Consider the following 14,850-nt stretch of genomic DNA (forward strand, 5'->3'; position numbering starts at 1 on the left):
GAGTCTCCCCAGGTGGAGTCAGGTGCGAACTGGCCCCGCCCCATGTCAGGGTCATGCTGTCCACACCCTGCCCTCCTTGCAGTGTCGTGGCAGGACTTTCCGCGGGCCTGGCTGAAAGGGGAAGGGAGGCAAAGCACCCCTCATATTCCTGAGGCAAGGCCACATCAGTCTGCACCCACCATTTTCACAGCGGACATGAATGGACGGGGCAGCAAGATCTTGGCAGCAATGTTGCTCTGGGGCTTCAGAACCCAGTTGGCAAATAAAAGACCGTGTTGTTCTTAAAGCCCCAGTGTGGTTTTTCTGTATGTGGCTAAGCCCTGCTCTCATCCATCCCCTTTGGGCGTCTTGCTAACAGGCCAGAGTCACAGATTGTACCAGCCACCTGCAGAATAGGATGTAGGGTTCCCGGCGTCCAGTTTTCACCTGGAATACCTGGTCAAAAAGGGACCCTGGTGGCTGCTGACCAGGCCGTTAAAAGTCCAGTTGGTGGCGCAGTGGGGCTAAGGCAGGCTCCCTGCCTGCCCTGGCTCTGTGCGGCTCCTGGAAGCAGCCAGCACGTCCAGCCCCTATGTGCAGGGGCAATCAGGGAAGCTCCGCATGCTGCCTCTGCACCACGCAACATCTCTGCAGCTCCCATTGGCCAGGAACCACTGCCCCAGGTTGGAATCCATACCCTAACGCCCTCCCAGACCCTGCACCCCAAACCACTGCCTCAGGTTAGGACCCCCTCCTGCACCCCAATTCCGCCCAGACCTCTGTGATGTTATTGACGTGAACTGTGACCGTATAGATCATTGTTGCAACCAGGGTCCTATAGTTGCATCAAATCTTATACAAAGGAGGTCAAGTAGGGTGTCTATCAAAAGGTTATGATTTGCTGGTTATGATTCTGCTCTCTGTATGCATGTATCATTTTGTATTTAAAGTTAGAAGTATTGGCTCTATACTGTCTGTATTTCAAACTTGTGCTGTGCTTCTGGGTGATGCCCCAGACAATTTGGCATCAGCACTACCTAGCCTGCTTGATGGCCCATTAAGGACCATCAGCTATACAACTGACCCATTGAGAAAAGGCAGATACACCTTGTGACTCAGCAAGGCATGCAGGGGCATGCCTATGGACAGAACTCTAAGGGCTTGGCTACACTTGCAAGTTGCAGCGCTGGTGAGGGGGTTACAGCGCTGCAACTTAGTCGGTGTCCACACTTACAAAGCTCAGCCAGCGCTGCAACTCCCTGGCTGCAGCGCTGGCTGTACTCTTGGTCTGCTATGGGTGTAGCGAATCCAGCGCTGGTGATGCAGCGCTGCTCATCAGGTGTGGACACTCACCAGCGCTGTTATTGGCCTCCAGGGTATTAAGAGGTATCCCAGAATTCCTGTCTACAACAAACCGGAAGGTACTCCCCGGAGCTACCAAACACAGCTGCTCTTTGCTCCAGCGAGCAGCCAAGCCGAGGCTTTGGATGTTCACAGCTGTTTGCTTGAGGAGACAACAGCCATGGCGGGGGGGAGGGAGTCCGTCGAGAAGCTGCTTATCTGGTCTGAGCCTTTTTACATTTAAGAGTGATTGAGAGAGGGGTGGGAAATGGCCAAAATTTGCAAGGCGGGAGTGTCTGCTCCAAAAATCCGCTTTCTCTGTCTCCCTGACCCTCCCTGTCACACTCAACCCACCCCCCGCTTTTGAACTTGCAGGCAGGGAGCTCACAGTGTCTGCTCAAAAATCCCTCTCTGTCTCCCCGACGCTCCCTGTCACACTCCACCCCACCCCCCTCTTTTGAAAAGCACGTTGCAGCCACTTGAATGCTGGGATAGCTGCCCACAATGCACCACTCCCAACAGTGCTGCAAATGCTGCAGATGTGGCCACGCTGCAGCGCTGGTAGCTGTCAGTGTGGCCACTCTGCAGCGCTGTTCCTACACAGCTGTACGACCAAAGCTGTAACTCCCAGCGCTGCACATTTCCAAGTGTAGCCACACCCTAAGATTTTTCCATGCCATGAGCTGGGTAACTTGTGTTTTGAACAAAGGAAGCACAAGCCACGTGGCAAACGGACTATAAAAGGCAGCTGTATTATCTCCATTTTGTCTCTATTTTGTCTTAAGTCCTTCTTCTTACCTCTGGAGGAATTTTGCTGAACAAATGACTGAATGACCCATCCAACCTGTGGATATACTCCAAAGACTTGATTTGAGCCTGCAGTTTATTCCACCACTGCTACAAGCCTGAGCCAAAGACTTTGCCATTGCTGTATGTAATTGCTTACTTTAACTATTTTTAGCTCTCATCTATATTTTTATTTTTATGAATAAACTTTTAGATTCTAAAAGATTGGCAACAGCGTGATTTGTGGGTAAGATCTAAGTGGTATATTGATCTGGGTCTGGGGCTTAGTCCTTGGGGATCAGTAGAAACTTTTTTCTTTTACTAGGGTACTGGTTTTCATAACCTTTCATCCCCATAACGAGTGGTGTTGGTGGTGACACAAAGGAACTGAAGTATCTGAGGTAATTGCTTGTATGATGTCTGGTCAGCCAGTGGGATAAAACCAAAGTCCTCTCTGTTTGGCTAGTTTGGTGTTCCTTAATAATAAAAGACATCCAGCCTTGGGCTGTGACTGCCCTGCTCAAAGCAATTTGTCCTGAATTGATATTCTCAGTTGTGTCCCACCAAAGGCAGCATCGTTACACCTCACACCCCAACCCTCTGCCCCAGGTTGGAACCCCCTCCTGCACTCAAACTCCTGCCTGGAGCCCGCACCCCCGTCCCTCACTCCAACCCCCAGCCCTGAGCCCCCTCCCACACTCCAAACTGCATGGCCCATCCCAGAGCTCCCTCCTGCACCCCCAGTCCCTCATCCCCAGAGCCCACACCCCCAGCCAGAGTCTGCACGCCCTCCATACCCCAAGCCTGATCCCACATTACATTTCTGTAAAGCCCCGAGTGTGTGGGCCCCAGGCAGATACAGCTGCCAGCTGTGCCCCAGGCATAGGCTGGAGGAGGTGCAACATTAACCAGCCTCTGCTTCGTATTAACATTCACTTGTTGCTCTCCAGGGTGAATGGCCCTGGGAGCTAGCTAGCATTAGAGCAGTGGTTCCCAAACTGGGGTTCATGAACCCCTGGGGGTTTGTGAAATGTTACAGGAGGTTCTCGTTAAATTCCCTAATGGTGGACAGAGTTGTCCCTAGGGACCCCAGGCAGCATGGGGCCAGCAGCCCAGAACCCCTGGACTTCCAAGAGCTAAGCAGATCAAAGCAAGCATATCTATCACAGAGTAGATTTAAATTTCAAGACTCCTTGTAAGAAATAGAAAGGGAGGTGGATATTTTTTGCTGTTTTTAAAATTGACTAATCAGCTAGTATTTTTTTTAAAGAACAAGTTTTAGCTTTGTTGTAACGTGTGTTGTTTGCTTGGACTGTTCAAGACCTGAATGCTTGTGTAGGAGGAACTCTGAGTTGGCTTCTTAACAGGGCGAGTGCAAGGATGTTTCATGCCCTAGGTGAAACTTCCACCTTGTGCCTCTGCCCCCGAGGCAGCCCTCCTCCCTAAGATACCCCCCACCACCCTGAGGTGCCCCCCCCACACATTGGCAGCTCCCCGCCAGTGAAGCCGCCTTCACTAGTTTTTCCTTGTCCCGACCCACCAGGGGCTGCAGTTCTCCTTCCGCCACCCCTTCTTGAACCGGGGAGTGGGGCGGGTCACGTGGCGTCGGCCCATCGGACGCCACATCGGGGGTCTTCCCCCTGCCTGCCCGCCTCGATGGGCCACGGGGCTGTGACGGGAGCCCCACTGGGGGACAGTCGTCAATCAGTAACCCCGCCCCCCCATGCGCTGAGGGAGGAGCTGCAGGAGTTCCTAGAGGACGTCCATGGCTCCCGTAACAAAGTCCAGCTTGCGCTCCGGCGGTGGGGGGATTTCCATCAGATCCTCTGGGCTGCGAGGGCCCTCATGGGGGAGGGTAAGAGGACCAGGAAACAGGCCACCGCGGCCTATCGGCGGGTCCGCCTCTTCCGTGACTCTTTACTCACCCACGGGGTAGGTCATGGATTGCTCCGCAGCCTGCCGGAGACCATGGCCGTGTCTGCCGGCGAGGATCCCCCCCAGCCCTCCTCATGGCGCCAATCATCTTTGCCACTTTAAACACCCAGGGCTGTAGGATGGGTCTCCGCAGAAGCCAGGTGCTCTCCTTCCTCCGGGAAGGGGGGTACTCTGTGGTTTTCCTGCAGGAGACCCATACTGATCCGGCCGCTGAAGCTAGTTGGCGGCTGGAGTGGGGGGACGGGGCCTACTTTAGCCACTTCTCGGTTTGCGCGGCTGGAGTGGCGACCCTGTTCTCCCTTGACCTATGGCCCGAGGTGCTGGGGGTTGCCGAGGCTGTGCCGGGCCACCTGCTGCACCTCCGGGTCCACATGGAGGGGCTTGTTGTTAATCTCATCAACGTTTACACCCCGACATCGGGCCTGGAGAGGTTGCATTTTTATCAGCAGGCGTCCGCCTTCCTCGGCTCCCTGGATCCTCATGAGTGCCTGGTACCTGGGAGGGGACTTTAACACCACCCTCAAGGAACGGGACCGCTCGGGGACCGAGCAGTGCCCGGCCGCTGCGGATATTCCTCCGGGGAGATCGTTGAACACCACTCCCTGTGGACGTCTGGCGTGACAACCACCGGACGATCAGTACACCTTCGTCTGGGGAGGCCCATCAGTCGCACCCTCCCGGGTGGACCGCGTTATCTGTCGCGTTTCCACCTTTCCCGGACCCACTCCTCCAGCGTTCCGCGCGGCCCCCTTTTCGGATCACCACCTTGCCACCGTGACGGCCTCTCTCTGCCTGAGAGGCCGGGGCCAGCCTATTGGCACTTTAATAATAGTTTCTGGAGGATGCGGGCTTCATTGACATCCTTCCAGGAGTTCTGGCTGGCCTGGCGAGGACAGAGGCGCGCCTTTTCCTCAGCGCGGCAGTGGTGGATCTGGGGAAGGTGCGTGCCCTGCTCTTCTGCCGTGACTTACACCCGGGGCGCCAACCGACGGGATCCGGCGATAGAGCAGTTGGAGCAGGAGGTCTTGAGCTGGAGAGGAGTCTGGCCGCCACCCGAGGATCCATCCCTTGCGGAGCGTGCCGGGAGAAGCGGGAGGAGCTCCTGGCCCTTGGCGACCATTGGGCCGGGGTGCTTTTGTTCGATCCCGCATCCACCTCCTTCGAGATGGATCGCGGCTCCACTTCTTCTACCCCTGGAGAAGAGGAGGGGGGCAAGAAGCACGTCACCTTGCCTCCTGGTGGAAGGACGCACCCCCCTCACAGATCCGGAGAGTGTGGGAGAGGGCCAGGGCATCTTTACGCGACTCTTTTTCTCCCCAGATCGACCGATCCTAACGCTTGCAGAGTGCTTGGATGGAAACTCCCGACGGTCCAGCATCCGCGACCAGGGGACGCGCTAGAGCCTGCCCTCTCCACTCTCGGCGAGTTCTCGGAAGCCCTCCGTCACATGCCCACCAATAACTCTCCAGGCATGGACAGGCCTGACCGTGGAGTTCCACCGCGTGTTGGGGACGTCCTCGGCCGACCTGGTCACCCATCTGGCTGATTGTCTTTGCGAAGCGGAGGTCCTCCTCTCTCCATGCGAGGCGAGCCGTGCTCATCTTATTGCCGAAGAGGGGGACCTCCGCGACTTACGGAATTGGGCGTCCCATCTCGCTCCTCAGCACGAATACAAAAACGTTGCGAAGGCCATCTTCGATGTTGACTAGGGTCCGTGCTGGCGGATGTGGTCCATCCAAGACCAGACTACACCTCCTGGCCGCACGATCTTTGATAACTTGTATCTGGGTCTGGGACCTTCTGGAATTAGTGTGTAGGGATGGTCTGTTGTTCGCCCTTCTGTCCTGGATCAGGAAGGCGTTCGACAGGGTGATTCACGGTATCTCCTGTTGCGACTCTGGCTCGAGGGTTTGGCTTTGACCCCGCTTTGTGGGTTTTCCCCAGGTGCAGTACTCTTCTGCAGGAGTGTCCTGGTCATGCTCACTGGACCCTGACCGACCGGTCAGCTTCGGGGGGGAGTGCGGCTGGGTGCCCCCTCTCGGGCCAGCTGTATGTTCTGGTGATTGATCCCTTCCTCTGTCTCCTCTGCAAGAGGTTGACGGGGTTGGTTCTTCGGGAGCCAGAGTGCGGCTGGTCCTGTCGGCGTACGCTGACGATGTGCTCCTCGTGGTCTAGGACCCGGGTGACTTGGCGTGGGTGGAGACTAGCCAGGCTGTGTACTCGGCGGCCTCCTCCACCCGGGTCAACTGGGTCAAGAGCTCTGGCCTGGTGGTCGGGGACGGGTGGCAGGCGAGCTCCCTCCCACCCGCGCTTCAGGCCATCCAGTGGAGCGTGGTTCCGCTGCTCTATCTCAGCATTTACCTTTTTGCCACGCATCCGTCTCCGCCGGATACAAAGCTACAAACTGGCACGGTTTGGCAGGCAGGGTGATGGAGCAGCTCTGGATATGGACAGGACTACTCCGGTGCCTCTCCCTTCGGGGGAGGGCACTGGTGCTTAATCAACTGGTCCTGTCCATGCTTTGGTACCGGCTCAACAACCTGGTTCCGGCACCGGATTTCCTGGCCAACCTCCAGACGGCGATTCTGGAGTTCTTTTGGCCAGGGATGCACTGGGTCTCTGCAGGGGTCCTCCATCTGCCCCTGGAGGAGGTGGGGCAGGGCCTGAAGTGCCTACGCACTCAGGTCCGTGTCTTCCGCCTCCAGGCCCTGCAGAGGCTCCTGTATGGTGCAGGTAGTCCGGCATATTGGTGCACTCCTTCCTCCGCCGCTTCCGAGGGCTCCAATACGACTGGCAGCTCTTTTACCTCCATCCGACAGGTCTTCCGCGAGACCTCTCCGGGCTGCCGGTCTTCTACCAAGACCTCCTCTGGACCTGGAAGTTCTTTTCAACGACCAGGTCCGTGGCAGCCACCGTGGGGGCTAATCTCCTCGCGGAGCCCCTGCTACACAATCCCCAGCTTCGTGTGCAGGTAGCAGAGTCCCCCGCAGTGTGCCAGAGGCTGGTCTTGGCGAGAGTCACCAGGTTCGGAGACCTCCTGGACTACGACCGGGGAGACTGGCAGGATCCCCTGATGCTCGCTCAGCGCATGGGGTTCTCCAGACCTCGTACTCCCAGGCGCGTACTTCAGGAGGTGAAGGCCGCTTTACTTCCCGCTGCTCGGTCCTACCTCGACTGGGTTCTGCAAGAGGGCACACCCCGCCCACCCTCCACCCCAGACCCCGTGGACCTTTTTATCGTGCCCCCGCCCCGTGGACCCAATTGGCCCCCTCACCCTTTCACTGCAAGCCGGCTGCACGCTCTGCAGCCGGTTCTGTTCCAGGCTGTGCCAAGAAAACATCTATACACGCTCGTGCTCCACACTCTCCACTACCTCACCCTCACATCCCGCCCTGATACCAAATGGCGGGACCTTCTGCCACCTCTCGAGGGTGAGAGGCCCTGGTCGGCCAGCTTATACTCTGCCCTGGTCCCGAGGCCCACCGGGGATGTCAGTTGGCGGCTCCTTCATGGGGCCATGAGCACAGGCGTGTACTTGGCATGGTTTACCCCTGTCCCCAACATCTGCCCTTTTTGTGGCATGAAAGAGACCCTGGCGCACATTTATTTAGAGTGCGCCAGATTGCAGCCCCCGTTCCGGCTCCTCTTGAATCTTATGTTGCATTTTTGGTTGCACTTTTCCCCTCACCTGTTTATCTATGCACTCCCCGTCCATGGCCCCACCAAGTCGTGGGATCTCCTTGTCAACCTCCTCTTGGCCCTGGCCAAGCTAGCCATCTACAAAACCAGGGAGAGGAGGTTGGCCGACGGGATTTCCTGCCACTGTGGGGCCTATTTCTGCTCCTCTGTCTGTTCATGCATCCGGGCAGAGTTCCTCTGAGCGGCATCTGCTGGCTCCTTTGATGCCTTCGAGGAGCAGTGGGCGTTGTCCGGGGTTCTCTGCTCGGTATCCCCATCAGGTTCCCTTCGTTTAGCCCTGTGACCTCACTCTCGATCCTGTTTTTTTTCATTAGTTGTCCCACGGAATCATTTGGTGTCACAGACCTGTGGATCCTCCCCTTAGGCTGAGGGGAGGTCCTTTAGAAGTGGGCGGACTCCTGTACCCCACTGGTTTGGGTCTGTCACAAGCTACAAAACAACCTAATACAAAAACAAATAAACATTAAAAAAAAACAACAACCTGCTATAGCTATAAAATGTACTAAAATGCAAATACTTGCTTTGTTCACACTGAAACATAAAATGTTTTGGGTTATACCAAGAAACACCAAGGTTTTAAAACGCTGAAACAACAACAAAAATCTTTAATATATAGAAACAAAACTACATTTGTTTCATTGGAATGTATGGTATATGTTGCGGGGTAAAAAAATGTATAAAAAGTTAAAGCCACAAACCAGGCTGGCTTCAAGTGACACTATTGTCCATATCTTAATGTTAAAAGGGGGATTAAGTTGGATCTAGTTAAAGTATAGTAATATAAACGAATAAGGTAAAATATAGTTGTTAAAAGAAATCCCTGTTTTAAATACTTGATCTGTGTTAAGTGAATTTCTCTCTGATCTCTGCTAAAATTTGTTGAATGAATCTTTGTAACAAGCCCAAGGCCAAAATACCAATTATCTAAGGCCTAAATATGCAAGTAACTGATAATAATGCTGTTACAGAACAGAAAGTCTATAACAAGGGATGATAAGAACTTTGGAAAAAACAATGATGTTTTCTTAAGCTATACCCACTGATCCTCTCATCCCTTGAAAACTTAATTAGGCCTATGTAAATCTATTAGCAATTAAAAAAAAAATCAAACCTGTTAAATCTAAATATAAAAATGTTAAGTGCATAAAAATAAATAATTATTTACTTGTTATAAATAATCAAAAACTAGTACCAGCCAAAACCTAAAACTCACAACCATCAATAGGCTAAAAATAAAGCAAAGCAAAGGCAACCAAAAAACTCCCGGAAGGCATGCTGGAACCCACCCAAGTGCATCCAAATAAATAAACGACTCAAAAGTAATGTATACCCGTCATAAATGTATCATCTACTAATCAAGCTAATTAACTGTTACCCCAATCACAAATTCAGCATAATAAAGCAACTTCGATAAACAGACATTAAAGCAAAAACCTATAAAAACAAAACCGGGGACTAAGCTCTTTGAGTCTGGTTCTGCGACCACCCTCCAAAACCATCAGATGCTCATCTAACACTACTCGGCTCCACTCTCATGTCCAAGCCACCTGGCCAGTGACATGGCACGAGCAACTCTCAAGCTTGTAACTATAACAACCATTGCAAAACCCGTGTAAATGTTTGTGTAAGTAAATAATTATAACAGCTGTCAAAACTGTTTTGTTGTATTTGCAATAAACGTAGCATTTTGCCTTGTCCCTCTTATAAAATCCTGTTGGTATTATTTTATTAGTGTAATATCTCCATGTTTTTTGTTCACTAAAGTTATTGTAATTTAATGTGTGAAATTAGGACCACACATTATTACAGCTGCAACGGATCCATAAATGGCACATTCCTGAAGCCCAAATACAAATCCATAGAGCACAACCACCAAAATACACACTTGTCCGGATACCTATATAAATAAATCTGTAGAAACTGACTCCCACACCTACATGCAGATACCCCAACTAAGATCAGGGCTCCAGAGTGGTAGGTGCTGGACATACACAGAGAGAGTCCGCCACAAAGAGTTTATAATGTAGCTAGACGAAGGTGGGGAGAAATGTATGATACACTGGCTTTTCTGCAATTACTAGTCAACAACATTCACCTTATAAGAAATAAAATGTTTCTATTAGAGTTCCCTTCTCTTTTAAAAACTTGTTATGAAATGAATACACACATATTTTATGTCATCAATTTTTTTGTGTGCAAGCCAGCAACAAGAATAAAAGTCAAAGAGTTAGGCTGCAAATTTTATTCACACAGGTACATGTGGCAATACACGCACCTTCCTATACAAAGACATACAGTCTCTTACACACATACAATGCATACATGATACACTTGCCTACACAGACACCCAGCCAGGAAGGGAGGAGGGTGGGCTGGAGGGGAAAAGATGGGTAGGGTGGGGTGCAGGAGAGAGGATGAGGAGGGAAAGAGGCCAAGGACAAGAGCAGGGTGGGGGTAAAAGGGGGCAGTGAAGGAGAGGGGTGTAGGGGGTATGTGGGGTGGATGGGGACACGGGAAGGCAGAAGTCTACAGCTGCATGAGGATGTGGAGGGCACAGGCGTGTATAGGGTCATAATGGGAATGCAGCAGTGTATGGAGGTGAATGGGGTATAGGGCTTTGGAGGTGAGGGACAAGGGAGTGGTAGCTCTGGGATGCGGAGAGGATGGGTGGGAGAGTGCTGTAAGGGGTACAGGGCTGGGATGGGTAGGTGTGAGGGACAGGGCGGAATGGGACAGGGGAGGGATGCAGTGAGGGGGATGGAGGTGCAGGGAAGTTGGATGGGGAGGGATGCAATAATGTGGGGATGGGGATGCAGGGGGATTGGGACAGGGAGAATTGCAGTGAGGGGGATGCGGGTGCAGCCCCATTCCCAGCACTCAGAGACGAGGATACATACCTCCAACTCGTGGGTGCTGGCGATGGGGTGACAGCAAGTGCCACAGCTCAAGCCCAGCCACAGGAGAAGCATGAGAAGGAGAAGCAGGCCAGCAGCAGCGGGAGAGGTGCGCACCATGACCCCTCAACCACAGCCTCCCAGGCGTGCTAGTTTGTCCTTTGCACTGCCCCAGCCAAAGGGAGCGGCACCTGCAGGCGGGGGGCAGCACACAGATCCCACTGGCTACTCCCATGTGTAGAAGCCAGAAGGGGGACATGCAGGCTGCATCCTGGGAGCCACAACACACAGTGGCTAATAGGGAACCTGCCAGTCCCACTGTGCAGCACCGCCAACCAGACAGTCAACAGCCCAGTCAGCAGTGCTGACCAGAGCTACCAGGATCCCTTTTTGACTGGGTGCTCTGGTGGCAAACTAGACACCTGGTCACCCTACAGGAGCCCCAAGGCACCCCCCGTCCGGGAGCTAAATTCCAGAGACCCAACCCCTTCCCCACCACAGAAGGCAGAAGCCCTGACCCCCTTGCCCTGCTCCCACCCTGCAGGGCTAAAGCCCCGAACCCCCTCTCCAGTGACTGAAACCCAGAGCCCCAAATGACACTCTCACCTCCTTGGTGCTGGGCCTTGGAATTTTTATAGCATGTTGGACAGGTCTCAGAAAGTAAAACATTGAGAACCACTGGGCTAGATGACCTCTTCAGGTTCCTTCCAGCGCAACATTGCTATTCAGTTTCAGGGGGCAAGAGGTGGAGTGGGGGAGGAATGGGGACTGGGCCATGGGTGGAATGGGGGAGGGGCTGTGGGGGAAGGCATGGAATAGAATGGGTGATGGGCATGGCTGTGGGCAAAATGGGGGAGGGACTCTGTGCTTGGAGTTCCATACAGGGGAGAGAACTCCGCTGGGGTCCGAGCTGAGGCTGAGAGTTCAACCCCAGCGGGGGCTGAACGCTCAGCATACCCCCTGCCATGCCCCCAGCTGAGCTCTCAGCCCCTGACCCAATCCCAGGTGGGACCATGGTGGGGAAAGGCTTAGCTTTCAGCCCCCATGCCTTGGCCAGGGCCAGGAGAGGGGGCTGAGAGCAGCGAGCAGGAGCGAGGCCTCAGCCAGAAGAAGCTGGGTAGTGGGCTAGCAGCGCCAAGGGAAAGCTTCACCCACTGCCCATGTTTCACTGTGTGCCATGTTCATTTCATATTGTTATAGTTTTTTTAATCAAAATGTTGTGTGATACCAGTCAAATGTCTTACAGAAGTGTAAGTATATTACACCGGCTCTGTTCCCTTTATCAACCAAATGTACAGTCTCATCAAAAAAGATATCAAGTTAGTTTGAAAGGATCTGTTTTCCATAAATACTTGTTATTGGCATTAATTATATTACCTTCTGTTAATTCTTTTTTAATTGAGTCCCATATGACCCATTCCATTGTTATGCCCAGGATCGATGTCAAACTGAAAGGCCTATAATAACCGGTTCATTCCATTTACCATTTTTAAATATTGTCACAATATTATCTTTCTTTTAGTCTTCTGGAACTTCCCCATGGGATGCAGGAAACGCTTAGTGACAAGGGGCACAGAGGGGTTACGGAACAAAGTACAGTATCAAGGGAAGTGGTGGATTCTCCATCTTGATGTATTTTAAAGAAGATTAGAAGCCTGTGTTTAATGTGTTTGGTCAAAAACCAGCTACTGTGTCATACAGGAAGCCTGGGATATGCAGGGGGTTAGAATAGATGCTCTAAAGGTCTTTTCTGGTCATAAAGTCTACTAACTTTGGAAAAACTGAGTATAACATTAGGAGCAGCCTCTGGTGTTTTACTATCTAGCCAGCTTGCTTCCTAGAATGAACACTCATTGAGTGGGCTGATCCACAGAGTAGCTCAAACATCCAGAGTGTCTGGCCAGCGGCAGGACATCAACACTGCAGGGGAGGGTTGGGTGTGGCAGTGACATCACAAAGGCCTTTTCCAGGACCTCAGCCTATTGGTCCAAGATGGTGGGGAGGTGGTGACCTCACAGAGAGATACTGACATCAACCAGGCAGGACAGGGGTGCAGTGGCAGGGAAACCTTGGAGACCCTTGTGGCTTTGCCTCAGCAAGTCTACTTCTCGAGGCCTCTCCTTCAGGACTGAGAGAGTATTCAGATTCATGTACATGAGTGCGAGGAGGAACCTCTTTTGAGTTTTCTCCTTTTACTAATTTTACTAGGACACAGATGTCCCTATTTAGAAGGTAAGAGCCTCCAAGATATTTGGAACCTGTTCAGTCTGATCCACCTGGCACTGGCTGAATTCTAGGCATGGAAAACACTAGCTTAAGGTGGCAGAATTTTATTCCCCACCTAGGACTTTGTCCCTTAGAATCACTGGGGATATTGGGCTTTGTCCTTTTTGTTGTCCCTTTTCCTAGAGCCCTAACTCCTTTCTCTTCTTCTCTTGCTTCTTTTGTCCTTTCATCTGTTCGCCTCCCAGTACTAGGAGAAATGTGTGGGGGGTGGTGGGAGTTGCTCCGCAGCTACCAATATGGGAAGCCCACCCAAAAAGATGGGGCTGGAATAGTGCTCTAACAGTAATGCCCATGGGTGACCTGGGCCATCCTTTAGGCTCTTTGGTGAGAACCCTCAGTCTCTACCCAGATTAGCTGAGCAAGGGACTATTGTCAGTGAGGAGACTCAGGTCCTTGTTGTTCTTTTTTAAGACCAAGTAAATAAGTGAGAACTAATGATATGTTTGACGAATTTTGCTGTTACTCTGCATTAATTGTCTCTGAGCAGTTCATTATTCTCTTTAACATTCCAGTTCTCCTAAAACACTTGCTGAACAATTACTAAGAACTGTTGTTGGTCTGGAGCTCATTTGAGAGCCCTTTATTCAGGTCATTCAGGCCCACTTTCCCTAACTCTGACCCATGGCTCTCCCTTGATTGCAGGATCTGCATAGGGTCTTGACAGACCTCCTGGATGCCATGCTGGGGAACCTGCTTGCAGAGCCCCCAGATACCGACAGGCTCCACTACATCTTTGAGGTGAGCCTGATGAGAGGGAAGGGGGCAATTTCACCCTAACTCTTGGATCTATTTTCCTAGCTAGGTCCCCAGTGGCAGTGAGTGCAATGCAGTGTCAGGCCCTTCGTCCTTGAAGGACAGAGGAAGGAGCTGGGACTTCAAGCCAGAGCTCTCCTTGGTTCTGTTGTGCACTAACCTCAGGGCCCCTAGCTGGCTTGGGGAGTGAGACTCTGAACCCCTCCTGTGAGATCCAGAAAATGGTCCTCAGAGAAGAGTCACAGGCTCCTTCCTAGAGAAACAGAAGGACCCCAGAGAATCAGCCCTTCTCTCCGATGGGCTCTGAGATTCCTGGGGGGATTGTGCTCAGACTCAGTCTCTTCACCCTGTCGCAGCCCGAAGGCCTCTGGCCTAACATGGCGTCTGGATGGCCAATTGCCGGTCATCTAAAGGTCACACTAGTACTGTGTGCAGCACCATAGTGCGGTGTGCAACCTTAGAGGGCCGTGTGCAGGTTCCCGCCTTTTTACCTGGTCACCTAGAGGTTAGGCTAGGGTCGTGTGCAGTCTCCTGCTCTTCTGCCTAGCAACCCAGGGGTCAGATTAGTGCTGTGTGCATAACACCAGCGTGCCTTGTGCAAAGGGGCCCAATCTGACCAATCGTAATGCAGTTCAAAGGGTCGGATTAGGGTTGTGTGCAAAACTATGCTAGTGTGCTGAGTGCAGCTTCTAGTAGCTTCTTGTGTGCCGTGTGCAAAGTCTGCCCACGTAGGGGGCAACAGCTCGGAACCTGGAGGGTGGGGGAGCTACGGACCAATCAAATTCTGCCAGGTGTAAAACAGTCCCTGGAATAAAACCATGCCTCGTGCCAGGTTCTGTAGGAGTATCCGCGATCTGACTGAAGGACCTGATCAACCCTTCAGCCAGGGGTCTCCTCCGGATATAGCCGGCTCACGTTGTGTTGTTTATTATTTTTCCACTGATTTATTATTTTTCAACGGTATTTTTCACGTGTTGCTTATTTATTCTACGGTATTTTTCCATGGATTCGGTATGCTTCTGGTGTCCGTACTGCTGGTCAGCTGCGCCTGGAATACGGTATTTGCTCACTAACTGCCTACGCTTTGCCTAATCTTTTTCTTTCTTCCTTCCCTTTTATTTGGTATACCACTGCATATGCTACTGTCTGTCATAAAGTTATGTGTATATGGTACCAA

This window comes from Chelonoidis abingdonii, chromosome 2, assembly GCF_003597395.2.
Source record: "Chelonoidis abingdonii isolate Lonesome George chromosome 2, CheloAbing_2.0, whole genome shotgun sequence".
NCBI lineage: Eukaryota > Metazoa > Chordata > Testudines > Testudinidae > Chelonoidis > Chelonoidis abingdonii.